Source organism: Camelus bactrianus, chromosome 6 (genome assembly GCF_048773025.1).
Source record: "Camelus bactrianus isolate YW-2024 breed Bactrian camel chromosome 6, ASM4877302v1, whole genome shotgun sequence".
Classification (NCBI taxonomy): domain Eukaryota; kingdom Metazoa; phylum Chordata; class Mammalia; order Artiodactyla; family Camelidae; genus Camelus; species Camelus bactrianus.
Window position 1 is genome coordinate 68,661,448 of NC_133544.1, and position 14,345 is coordinate 68,675,792.

General features: G+C 36.1%; 1 long non-coding RNA gene across 1 annotated transcript in view; it reads left to right on the forward strand.

Annotated features, from left to right (window-relative positions):
* LOC105076878 (uncharacterized) overlaps window positions 1–11,356 on the forward strand; it is a 487,483-nt gene extending 476,127 nt beyond the window's left edge. The window contains exon 6 of the long non-coding RNA XR_012507612.1: window positions 10,907–11,356. This is a non-coding gene — a long non-coding RNA (uncharacterized LOC105076878). The remainder of the gene's footprint in view (window positions 1–10,906) is intronic.
* Window positions 11,357–14,345: the final 2,989 nt, after the last annotated feature.

Below are 14,345 nucleotides of genomic sequence, written 5' to 3' on the forward strand. Positions count from 1 at the left end.
TTTCCTCTAAGGTTAGCATCAAGACAAGGACACCCACTCTCAACACTTTTATTTGACTTAATATTAGAAGTACTAGCCAGAGTGATTAGGCTAGAAAAAAATAAAAGGCATCCAAATTGGAAAGATGTGAAACTGTCAGTATTTGCAGATGACATATTATATATTCAAAACACTAAAGGCTTCACCAAAAAACTGTTAGAATTAATCAATACATTCAGTATAGTTGGAGGATACAAAATCAACACACAGAAATCTGTGGCATGTCTACACACTAATAATGAATTATCAGAAAGAAATTTAAACAATCCAATTTACAATTGCATAAAAAGAATAAAATATCTAGGAATAAATTTAACTAAGGATGTAAAAGACCTGTATGCTGAAAACTGTAAGACACTGATAAAAAAAAATTGTAGAAGAAACAAAAAAGTGGAAAGATAGTCTGTGTTCATGAATTGGAAGAATACTGTTAAAATGTCCATACTACCCCAAGGCAATCTATTGATTCAATGCAACCCCTACCAAAATTCCAATGACTTTTTTTTTTTTTTAACAGAAATAGAACAAACAATTCAGAAATTGAGTGACATACTAAAGACCCTGAATAGCCAAGGTAATCACAAGGTAGAAGAGCAAAGCTGGAGGCATCACCCTCCCTGATTTCAAAATCCATTATAAAGCTCTGGTAAACAAAACAGTATAGTATTGGTGTAAAAACAGACACATAGATCAATGGTACAAAAGAGAGCTCAGAAATAAACCCACACATATGGTAAATTAACTTAAAAGAAACCAAGAATATAACAATGAGGAAAGGACAGTCTCTTCAATTAAAGGTGTTAGGAAAACAGGACAACCACCTGCACAAGAATGAGTCCAGACCACTATCTTACACCATACACAAAAATTAATCCAAAGTGCATCAACGATTTGAACATAATACCTGAAACCATAAAATTCCTAAAAGAAAACATAGGTGGAAAACTCCTTGACGTTAGTCTTAAGGATGATTTTTTTGGATTTGACACTGAAAGGCAAAAAATGCAAAAGTAAACAAGTGGACCGCAACAAACTAAAAACCTTCTGCACAGCAAAAGAGACTGTCAACAAAATGAAAAGGCAATGTACAGAATGGGAGAAAATATTTGCAAATTATATATCTGATAAGGGGTGAATATTCAAAATATGTAAAGAGATGATAGAACTCAATAGTAAGAAAAATCTGATTAAAAAATGGGCAGAGAATCTGAATAGACATTTTTACAAAGAAAACATGCAGATGCCAACTTTAACATGAAAAGATGCTCAACATCACTAATTATCCAGGAAATGCAAATCAAAACTACAATGAAATATCACCTCATACCTTTTAAAATGGCTATTATCAAACAGACAAGAAATAAGTCTTGGCAAGGATGTGGAGAAAAGGGAACCCTTGTGCACACTGTGGGTGGGATTGTAAGTTGGTGCAGCCACAATGGAAAACAATATGGAGGTTCCTCAAAAAATTAAAAACAGAACTACCATGTTATCCAGAAATTCCACTTCTGGGTATTTATTCAAAGAAAATGAAAAACATTAACTCGAAAAAAGATATATGCATGCCTATGTTCACTGCAGCAGAATTTACAATAGCCAGGCTATGGAAACAACCTAAGTCTATCAATGAATGAAGGAAAATGTGGTATATACATACAATGGGATATTATTCAGCCATAAAAAGAAGGAAATGTTGCCATTTACGACAACATGGATAAACTTTGAGGACAGGATGCTAAGTGAAATAAGTTAGACAGAGAAGGACAAATGCCATATGATCTCACATTTGTGTGGAATCAAAAAAAAAAAAAAGACTTCATAGACACAAAGAACAGACTACTGGTTGCTGGGGGGGTGGCAGAGCAGGGACTACGGGTTTGGTGAAATGGGTAAAGGAGGTCAAAGGATACAAACTTCTAGTTATAAAACAAGTCATGCTGATGTACAGCATGGTAACTAATGCTAATAATGCAGTATTATTTATAGGTTGCTATAAGGTTAAATTAGAACAGGTAGAAAAAGTAGCAAAATATAGTTAGATAATAGAATTCAGTTAAAAATATTACTAATTGCATATAATGTGAAATAATAAGGGGTCCTAGATAATCTAACAAGATAGCACAATTCTAAATTTGTACACAATAATATAACTTTAAAAAGCAAACACTGACAGAACTAAGGAAGAAATAAATCCATAGTCTTAATAGGAAATTTTAACATATCTCTCTCAGTAGGTGATAGAACATGGAGGTAGAAAATCAATTGATAAATGCAATTTTGGAATACTGAGATTTAACAAATTTGTTCTAATTGATAGGTATAGGATCCTATATTCAACAGCTACAAAATACACATTATTTTCAGGTGCACAGAGAACATTTACCAAAACAGACTACTCAAATCACATAGAGTATGTTCTTTGACCACAATCAAACTGAAAATCAGTACCAAAATGTTAATTATAAAATACCCCACATATTTTGAAAAAAAGCAATAGATTAAATGAAGAAATCCAAAATTTTTTGGAAAGATGAATAAAAGTAATCCTCTAGAAATATATATTTTAAAACAAAGAGGAAAAAGCACAAATAGCCTTAATTAGGAATCAAAAATGAGATGTTCCTTTAGACGCTAGACATGACAAAGAGAGCAAGAGGATGTGATGAACCATATGATGAAAAATTAAATGAATTGGATCATTCTCTTGAAAAAATCTTACCAAAAAACAGACGAAAGACAAAATGGAAAAACTGCATAGTTCTATATCTTTTAAAGAAACTGAATATTTAATGTAAAACCTTTCCACCTGGAAAACTGGCCCAAATAGCATCACAAATGAATTCTTTCAAATATCTAAAGAAAAAAATTGCACCAATCATACACATCTCTTCCAAGGATAGAAAAAGAATATTTCCAACTAATTTTATGAGAATATTATAACTGTAAAACCAAAACCTTACAGGAATATTAAAAAAAAAAATTAACCATGTCAACGCATTAAAGGAAAAAAAAATCCTGATTTCAATAGATCCAGAAAAGTACGTGAAAAGAACCCCTTCGTGATTTAAACACACACACACACACACACACACACCAACTCGGCAAACTGAGATATCAGACGGAACTTCTTTAGTCTAACAGCATTTACAGAAAAAATAACTGTGCAAACCTAAAGCATTAAGCTCCTACTAAACACCGTACTAGAGGTCCGATGCAGACAAAGTCAAGAAGTGAAACTAAAATTACGGGGAGGGCACAAACTTTTATTTAGAAGATAACTTCTGGGGGATGTAATTAAACAACACTGTATTTTATACTTGAATAGTGTTAAGAGAGTAGACCTTAAATGTTCTCACTACAACAAAGAAGTATTAATTATGGAAGGTGATGGAGGTGTTAACTAATCTACTGTGGTAATCATTTCCCAACACATAAGGGCATCAAATCATTTTGTATACCTTTAACCTATACAATATTATATGTCAGTTATATCTCAATAAAGCTGAGAAAAGTAAAGGGATATGAAATGGCAATGTAGAAATAGAATTAATAAGTGAATTAAGCAAGATCCCTGGCTATAAGGAGAATCTGTCTATGGACTAAATATATAGATATAAGTATCTATATATATTTAGATACATATAGATGTAAATATATGTATAAATATGATCTTTATATACATTTAAAATTTTTTCTTATATACTAGCAACAGACACTTAGAAAATTTAACTTAAAACAGCACCATCTACAAAAGTATAGAATAAATACTAGGAATAAATCTAAGAAAAAGTATGCAAGTCCTCTGCACAGAAAACTACTAAACATTACCGAGAGGAATTAATGAAGACTAAAGTAACTGGGAAATATGATGCATTTATAGATTGGATTTTTTGTTTTCCCAAAATACAATTTCAATCAAAATCCCCCAAATTTCATTTTGTGGATTTGACAGATCTAAAATTTTTATGGAAATACAAGGGACCAAGAATAACTAAAACAATCTTTAAGAAGAACATATTCAGAGGATTTACACTACCAGATACAAGACTGCTAAATCTACACTAATTAGCAATGCATCATTGGTAGAAGGATAGACAAATAGACCAATGGAACAGAATAGAGTCCAAAAATACACCCATAAATATGTAAGCACTTGATAAAGTTACTGCTGAAAAAAAGGTTTCTAAACCAGTATCAGCAAAATCATCATTGTCTTAACTACTAACGTAGCTAATTTTCATATTAATCTGAGATAGTCACACCATTTTGCTGTCAAGAAAAATATGAATTTTAACTCATTTTAAGGTAAATTCTCTATTTTCCTAAATATTGACAGGATTTCACAATCTTCTCCGATCAACTTTGACATGTTCTTCCATTTTCATTTAATAAATTGACATTTGATGATTACATCAGTACCCAATTATAAGTTAAGTAAGATTTACTGGCATATTAAAATAATTTTAAAGAGATTATATAGATGTAACTGGTATGATATCTATTTTAATTTTTAGGAGACTGCAAAATCTTACATGAATTTCTATATTCACATAAGAACTTCAAAATGTTAAACTTATTTACCCCAAGGGAATGTCTAAGAGGTCAGATCTTCCTAAGTATATAGTTTTCACACATAACACCATCTTGAAAACATCTGGACTTCACAGAAACCACAGGGTAAGGAATAATCCTTCAACACCCAGAACAACCACATTCCTATCACGGTAAAGTAATTTTCTAAGAAAATGTTTGATTTTTCTGAAACTACAACTAAAATATAAATATATATATAGCCCTGTTCCTAGTGTAGCTATCTGATCTTTGTATACTTTCGTGGGAAGTTCAGGCAAACATGATCTCTGAAGATTCAAAAAGCTGCTTTTACCCAGAGACAGAATCTCAGGGACAATTTGATAGGGTGACAAGAGAGACAACCGTGTAGGTGTAGCGGGGTATCAGTGGAAATTTAGAATTACAACAGGTTTCTTCCCAGTTGAGATACAACTGAAACAAGCATTATCCTTTTGTATCTTCCTTAACTCACAGTAAAACATAATTTTGAATGTTTGTCAGCCAATAAAACCTGCAAAGTATACAGTAAGATAAGACTGGAACAAGGAAAAAAATCTTGTGTGACTAAAAAAAAAAATCCTAAGAACATAGAAAATCTATATAATCATGAGAAATAATAAAATAATTTTTGTAAGTAAATCTCACAAGAAGTTTGGAATCAGATTTTAAAGGGCATCTCTTCTGTAAGCAGCCTCCCCTTTTGTGTTGCCTTGGCCGACACTGAAGTCTCAAGCTCACATCATCAGGGAAGTAAGTGTGCTACGTCTCCAGTCTGATATGAGCTCTGGTGCGTCCCCACTGATGCTGGGACTCTCTGCTCACCCAAGGGGTCAGCAGAGAGGTGTCAGGGCAGTGGGCTGATTTTGCACACTTATAGAAACTGAGGCTAGGGTTTCCCGGGAAAACAGAAAGGAAAGTCCTTAAAAAACTAAAAATAGATTTACCATATGTTCCAGCAATCCCACTCCTGAGCATGTATCTGGAGAGAAATCTAATTCAAAAAGATACATGCACCCCAGTGTTCACAGCAGCACTATTTACAGTAGCCAAGACATGGAAACAATCTAAATGTCCATCAACAGATGACTGGATAAAGAAGTTGTGGTATAAAAATAAAAATACAGAATACCAGACGAGAATATTATGAAAAACTATATGGAACCAAACTGGATAACCTAGAGGAGATGGACAAGTTTCTGGAAACATACAGTCCACCAAGACTGAATCAAGAAGAAACTGACCACTTGAACAAACCGATCACTAGAAATGAAATCGAAATAGCAATAAAAAAAACCTCCCTACAAATAAAAGTCCAGGACCGGATGGCTTCACTGGGAAATTCTACCAAACATAAAAAGAAGAACTCATACCAATCCTTCTCAAACTCTTCCAGAAGACTGAAAAGGAGGGAATACTCCCAAACTCATTCTATGAAGCCACCATCACCCTGATACCAAAACCAGGCAAAGACACTACAAAAAAAGAGAATTATAGGCCAATATCACTGATGAACATAGATGCCAAAATCCTCACCAAAATATTAGCAAATGAATCCAACAACACACAAAAAAGATTATACATCATGACCAAGTGGAGTTCATCCCAGGGACACAAGGGTGGTTCAACATATGCAAATCAATCAATGTAATATATCACATCAACAAGAGAAAGGACAAAAACCACATGATCATTTCAATAGATGAAGAAAAAGCATTTGATAAAATTCAACACCCATTTATGATAAAAACTCTCACCAAAATGGGTATAGAGGGAACATATCTCAACCTAATAAAAGCTATATATGACAAACCTACAGCCAGCATAGTACTCATAGGTGAAAAACTCAAAAGCTTCCCACTAAAATCTGGGACAAGACAAAGATGCCCACTATCACCACTCCTATTCAACATAGTCCTGGAAGTCCTAGCCACAGCAATCAGGCAAGGGAGAGAAATAAAAGGGATCCACATTGGAAAAGAAGAGGTAAAATTGTCACTGTATGCTGATGACATGTTACTATATATAGAAAACCCTAAAAGGTCCACACAAAAACTACTAAAGCTGATCGAAGAATTCAGCAAGGTAGCAGGTTACAAGATTAACATTCAAAAATCAGTTGCATTTCTTTACACTAACGATGAATCAACAGAAAAAGAAAGTCAAGAAACAATCCCCTTTAAAATAGCACCCAAAGTAATAAAATACCTAGGAATAAATCTAACCAAGGAGGTGAAAGAATTATACACAGAAAACTATAAACCATTGATGAAGGAAATTAAAGAAGACTTTAAAAAATGGAAAGATATCCCATGCTCTTGGATTGGAAGAATCAATATTGTTAAAATGGTCACCCTGCCCAAGGCAATCCACAGATTTAATGCAATCCCTATCAAATGAACCAGGACATATTTCACAGAACTAGAACAAATCATAATAAAATTTATATGGAACCATCAAAGACCTAGAATTGCCAAAGCATTACTGAAGAGAAAGAAAGAGCCTGGAGGAATAACTCTCCCAGACTTCAGACAATACTATAGAGCTACAGTCATCAAGACAGCATGGTATTGGTACAAAACCAGACATATAGACCAATGGAACAGAATAGAGAGCCCAGAAATGAACCCACAAACTTCTGGTCAACTCATCTTTGACAAAGGAGGCAAGAACATACAATGGAATAAAGACAGTCTCTTCAGCAAATGGTGTTGGGAAAACTGGACAGCAGCATGTAAAGCAATGAAGCTAGAACACTCCCTTACACCATACACAAAAATCAACTCAAAATGGATCAAAGACTTAAACATGACAAGATACAATAAATCTCCTAGAAGAAAATATAGGCAAAACATTACCTGACATACATCTCAAAAATTTTCTCCTAGAAGAAATAAAAGCAAGAATAAACAAATGGGACCTAATGAAACTTACAGGCTTCTGCACAGAAAAGGAAACCATAAGTAAAACAAAAAGACAACCTACAAAATGGGAAAAAATTTTTGCAAATGAAACTGACAAAGACTTGATCTCCAGAATATATAAGCAGCTCATACGACTCAATAAGAAAAAAATAAACAACCCAATCCAAAAATGGGCAGAAGACCTAAACAAGCAATTCTCCAAGGAAGACATACAAATGATCAATAGGCACATGAAAAAATGCTCAATATCACTCATTAGCAGAGAAATGCAAATCAAAACTACAATGAGGTATCACCTCACACCAGTCAGAATGGCCATCATTCAAAAATCCACAAATGACAAATGCTGGAGAGGCTGTGGAGAAAAGGGAACCCTCCTACACTGCTGGTGGGAATGCAGTTTGGTGCAGCCACTGTGGAAAACAGGATGGAGATTCCTCAAAAGACTAGGAATAGACTTACCATATGACCCAGGAATCCCACTCCTGGGCATATATCCAGAAGGAACCCTACTTCAGGATGACATCTGCACCCCAATGTTCATAGCAGCACTATTTACAATAGCCAAGACATGGAGACAGCCTAAATGTCCATCAACAGATGAGTGGATAAAGAAGAGGTGGTATATTTATACAATGGAATACTACTCAGCCATAAAAACCGACAACATAATGCCATTTGCAGCAACATGGATGGACCTAGAGACTGTCATTCTAAGTGAAGTAAGCCAGAAAGAGAAAGAAAAATACCATATGAGATCGCTCATATGTGGAATCTAAAAACAAACAAAAACAAAAACAATAAAACAAAGCATAAATACAAAACAGAAATAGACTCATAGACATAGAATACAAACTTGTGGTTGCCAAGGGGGCGGAGGGTGGGAAGGGATAGACGGGATTTCAAAATTGTAGAATAGATAAACAAGATTATACTGTATAGCACAGGGAAATATACACGGAGAAAAAAAAGTGACAATGAATATATATATGTTCATGTATGACTGAAAAATTGTGCTCTACAGTAGAATTTGACACAACATTGTAAAATGATTATAAATTAATAAAAAATGTTAAAAAAAAAAAAAGAAAAAATGAAAAAAGTGGTATATTTATGCAATGGAATACTACTTGGCCATAAAAAAGAATAAAATAATGACATTTGCAGCAAAGTGGATGGACATGGAGATCGTCATACTACGTGACGTAAGCCAGAAAGAGAAAGAAAAATACCATATGATATCACTTATATGTGGAATCTAAAAAAAAAATTGCACAAATGAACTTATTTACAAAATAGAAACAGACTCACAGAGATAGAAAACAAATGTATGGTTACCAGGGGGAAGTGGGGTGGAAAGGAATAAATTAGGAGTTTGAGATTTGCAGATACTAACTAATATATAAAAAATAGATAACAAGTTTCTACTGTATAGTACAGGGAACTATATTCACTATCTTGTAGTAACCTATAGTGAAAAAGAATACATAAAGGAATATATGTACTTATATAGATGACTGAATCACTATGCTGTATACCACAAATTGACACAACACTGTAAACCAACTATACTTCAATAATAAAATAAAATAAAACAACAACAACAACAAAAACCCAAATTGAATCAGAACTTGATGGAAAAAAGCTCACAAGGCAAAAGTTTGAAGATAACTGAACCTGAAACAGATACTAGGCAAGAGGTATCAAAGGGGCACTTCTCATCCCAGGGCCTGTGCCACGGGGCTGCTGGTCTACACCACACCTGCCAACTCAATAGGATTCGGGGATTCAGGCAGGAATCTCGGTTTGCACTCTCTCTGCACCGTTTATGGTAGGATCTTGGATAAGCCACTTTCCTTCCCTTTAAAGCTCAGTTTCCTTCAGTCCAAAATCAGGATTAAAACACCTGTCATAATTACCTTGGGTGATTGTTCTGAAACAAAAAAATGAAGACAAGGTAGTACTCCTTGGGACTTCTATGTAAATATACCTTTATCTTTGCACACATTTAGGTATCAGATACTGCTGAAACCGGTCTTGGGGTGGGGAAGAATTTGAGTCAAAATACCTGGGTTTAAGTTCTCATTCAATTACTAACACTCTGGGTCAGATGGTGTGATAGTTACTTAAGATACAGAGATGAAAAATCACTGGGGCTTTTTCATCTTCAGGATGAAAAGTGTGGTCTCAATACTATCCAATCCGTGCAAGAGTGTTCATACACTTCTGCCTTGTTGAGCAAGGGCTGAGCCCATGTGGTTTGCTTTGGACAATAAAATCTGAATGGAGATTGTGTTTATTTCTTCCACACAAAAATGTTAAGTTTCAGTGTGTGGGTTGCCTTGTTTTCTTACTTTTTCTATGCTTCTTATATTATGGAAAAATGTAGTAACTCTTCAAAAAACCTGTGTACACATGGCTTGATTAAGTTCATGCATTTTGTTTTAAGGAACCTGAGGTTTTAGGATTATTTTTTTCTGCAGAATGATCAAGGTAATCTTGACTAATAAAACAATGCAAGGATATTTTCATAAAGCTAAACTTGTTCAATTGAAAGGCCTGGACTTTATTCTGAGTTTATAGTCTTCCCACATTTTTTGCTGTGATAAAATATCATTTCCTATATGAAATGATTATCATTCTGTTAGGGGTAGAATTCCAAAATGTTAGAATTACGCAAATACAAAAGGTTACATGAATACAGTGAAAATATACATGTGACTGCCAGTTTAGGAGAAATTAATTCTAGTAACTGCTAGCGTATGCCTTCAAAAGATTTGCTAATCACGCCTTATGTCACAGCACTTCCGACTTTCTGTGTGAGAATACAAATCAAGTTTCACATTGGGAATAGTGATAGTTTTGTTTATGACCTTAGAAACACTGTGACGGGTCTCTATCTCATTGATACACTCTCAGGTGGGTGGCTGAGGTTGTCAGATGAGACTTGGTAAATGGCTGCCTTACTATGTTAAGGCATTTTAAGGCCATATTATGATTTACTACCTTCAAACATCTGCCCAGAAATTTTAAGTGGTGTCAAAACTGGTCTGTAATTCCTGGACAATTAAAAGGCTTCTGATCAAACACCAAATGGTCCAGGACTCAAGCCTGTTTGAAAAAGGTTTTAGGCTCAATTTTTAGAACAATAAGGTAAAATTGTAGAAGTGACATCAAAGACTGCTAGTAAATGAGCACTTCCACCTAGTGAGTGGATTAGATTGGAGGTGAGGGCGAAAGAGGGGGAATAAGATGGGTAAAAATTGTCAGAGTGGGTACAACTTGGCACTTGCTGATTCAAAATTGTGAAGTCCTCCCTACTGCCCTGCTGTGTCTTTGCACTGCTAATTCCTTGCATTTTATTTTTCTTTTAGCCCTTCCAGTGGAGCTAACAAAAAACAAAACAAAATCAAACGATCTCCAACATACTAAACAGCTGTCTACAAGATCAGAAAGCATCCGAAAAGACCCTAAAGAGTTGTCTAATCCCAGAGGAAGGTCTTGTTTAAGTGGAGACGTGCTTACAGCAGAAACCTTGGAAATTTCCAGGAGTGGACTTTTATTGTCAGAACTTTCAATAAAGTGCAGACACAGATCCTGGGAGCATTAAATAAAAATTACCAACAAGCTGTCTTACCTGTGTGCGCTCTGCTGAAAGGAAGGGCAAACGTGAGCGAGTAGCACTTGTACATCAGTCAAAACTCTGACAGCTACCCTGTGAAGTCTGACGAGCTGCCATGTGCTCGGCTACCTAAGGTACTCTTAACTGAACCATAAAAAGACAAATAAATTAGTAATTGTATCCCTCCTGTCAATGTCCTTTTCCGTGAACTTCCCGAGCTATTGGTTAACATTGTCTGGAATGACTTATCAATATATTCTTAGCTTTCTTCCGTAAGACAGATACACTTGATTTTTTTTGTCACAAATTATTTTTTTGAATTGATATAAGAAAATGATACAGATACTGCCCGTTTCTGGACCTCTCCTTTGACTCCTTGCTCTCCTGCCTCCTCCCATTAGGAAATCAAACCAGTAAGATTAACATAATCTTTCTTGGAATTGACTGATCTTTTTAAATAGATCCCATGATAGACATGTGTAAAAATCAATAACAGGCCCCTCATTTGTCAAAGCTAATGACTAAACTCATTTTGAAGTTCAATAGTGGTCACTGAAGAGCGGCCACACAGTTTATGTCTAATCCTGTAGGTTTCTCCACTCACTCTGCAGAACGGAGAGACGGGAGGCTTTGTGCTTGAGGCACAATAGAAAAGCTTGTGTCTCTAATTTTATTTGTGTATGTTCATTTTTCCTCCAAAGCAGGGCTACTCCTTGGTTCTTCAAGCTAATATATGAAGGAAATAAAATGAAGGATCCATCTTACGCTTTGTTAACACCTTCCCCCCTTTTTTAACCAATTCGATCGTAAGCTCCTTCAATTATAATCTTAACGCCTTGAGGTTATGGGCCGTGTCTTACATATTTTTAATATCCCCAGAGAGAGTAACATAGCGATTGGGTCACAGGTTAGCACAAAATAAAGATTTGGCAGAATTAAATCATCCAGCATCTTGGTCCACGGCACAGCAGTGTCTCAGACCAGACGTTCCACCCGTGTAAAGAGCAGAAGACGCAGCTCTCCAGCCGCCTCGTCTTTGAAGGACGCCCTGCGGCACAGGGCGGGCTAAGCAACGTTTGCTTCTGAGGCACTCTTACTCCTTCCCGCAAAACCTCCTCCTGGAATTGCAGAAGGGTGAAAGCTGCCAAGGGTTAATAGAACACCCTCCTCCCTTTTAAACATGCTCTGATTACAGGTGTGTCCCAGCAACAAACATCCTAAAATCGAGAAGAAAGATGTTGATGAAATGCCCGTGTGACACGCAGCCCCTAACGAGTTATGATTTGGCTTTTCAGTTACTATTAATAAAGGCAATGCCTTATATCTGCATAATGCATTATGCTTTACATAGCTTCTTTCCATAGACCAGCTCATTTTCCAATCCCGTATCAGGACACTTAATAAATATTTCTTTCACTTCCCTAAAAATTCCAAATCACGGTTTGCTGTTCTATATTCCTTACTTCATCTGCGAGTTGCCTTTTTCTGGGCTCCAGGTTGTATATTGTATTGCATGCCCATTGGACACGGCCATCTCATGGAATCAATAGGTCAGATACAATTTGAAACTCCCTAGGTAATGGATTTTTAAAAACTGCTTGAGGGTGGGGGAGAGAGACAGGAGGAAAAGGACTCCACAGACACAATAACTGAAGTGGAGTGATACATTCATGATGGGAGCCGCAGAACTGTTCTTTCTAATAGCTTCTCAGGGGAGAAGCCGCCCTCTTCCAGAAGGAGGTGTCCTGGGAATAGCAAAGCCACTGCCATTCCATCCTTTTGATGAACAGAAACCTTATCAGTGCAATTCCCCTTGAGAGTTGAAGGGAGAAGGAAGGAGTTTAAAGACTTTTGAAAAATGTGGGTGGTGAGGGGAGGAAAGCCCAGCCCTTGGCTTGTTCATTTGGAATCTCTCGTGAGGGGGAGTGTATGCTGCCAAATTTAGGACCCTCTGCAGAGCTCACAGATCCTGACAGCTGATCTGAGCTCAGTGCATGAGTTTGTTCTTGCCAGGGGAGAAGGAGCAATGATGTGAAAAGGATGTTGAATGAATTAAATACAAAGTATAAAAACAAAAGACCGCTTGCCTCCAACATAAATATCACAATGTGATCATATTTTCAGTTGCAGCTGTGCAATGAGGATGTTGAAGCATCAGTCATTAAATAATAAGTAGCATAAATTATTTTGACTTCAGAATAAGACACAGACACCTCACAGTTTCTAATTAATCTTAGAAGCTCAAAGTATGGCAGGGCTTTGTCTCTCTTGTTACAAGACTAGGAGGTTAGGGAAAAAAAATCAAGGAAGCAGGTGAAACATACTGTCTCCCATCTTGGCTTTGTGGCATTTATAAGGCAAAACAGGCTTTTTTTTTTTTTTTTTTTCCTGTGCATGGAATCCTCAAAGGCTTAATTATCTGGTGGCATAGGAGGAGCAATCTAAAGCCAGTCCATGTCTAACAACAGGCTGTTTATGTGGTACAACAAAATCTGTTTTGTTTTTTTAATGAAAAGCATTGTGGCGTTAACTAACCTCTCATTTGTGTTGCGTATACGTGTGTGTGTATGTGTGTATGTGTATATTCCCCCCCTCCGCAGTGGCTTTATCCAACAAGGGCTTGGTTCCTGCTCACAGCCCGTGTTCACTGCGGGGCGGTGGGGGCGCTGCTCCTTGGAGTCACACAGAGGCTCAGGCTGATGGAAGCTCTACCATAGCACTCACCCCCATGAGCACTGAGTCAGGGGGACGAGATGAGTGACTCATGGGCTGCCTGTTAGTGTCTTACCTGAAAGCGACACGTGTTCAGTTTGCTCACGTTTTGGTCACCAAAGCACATTCACGCCTACTTTTCTTTTTTTTTTTTTTTTCCATTTAAGTATAGTTGATTCACAGTGTTGTTTAGTTTCTGGTGTACAACACAGTGATTCGGTCATACGTATATATATTCTTTCTCATTATAGGCTGTTATACCGAATACAGTTCCTTGTGCTATACACCTTGTTTTTTTTAAAGCCTTATTAAGGTATAGTTTATGTACTATAAAATTCACCCATTTTAAGTATTTGATGATTTTTAGTAAGTTGTGAAACTTCTACCTCAATTTTGATGATTCTTAGTAAGTTTACAGAGTTGTGAAACTTCTACCTCCATCCAATTTTAGAACATTTTTTCTCAGCCCCCCAAAGACC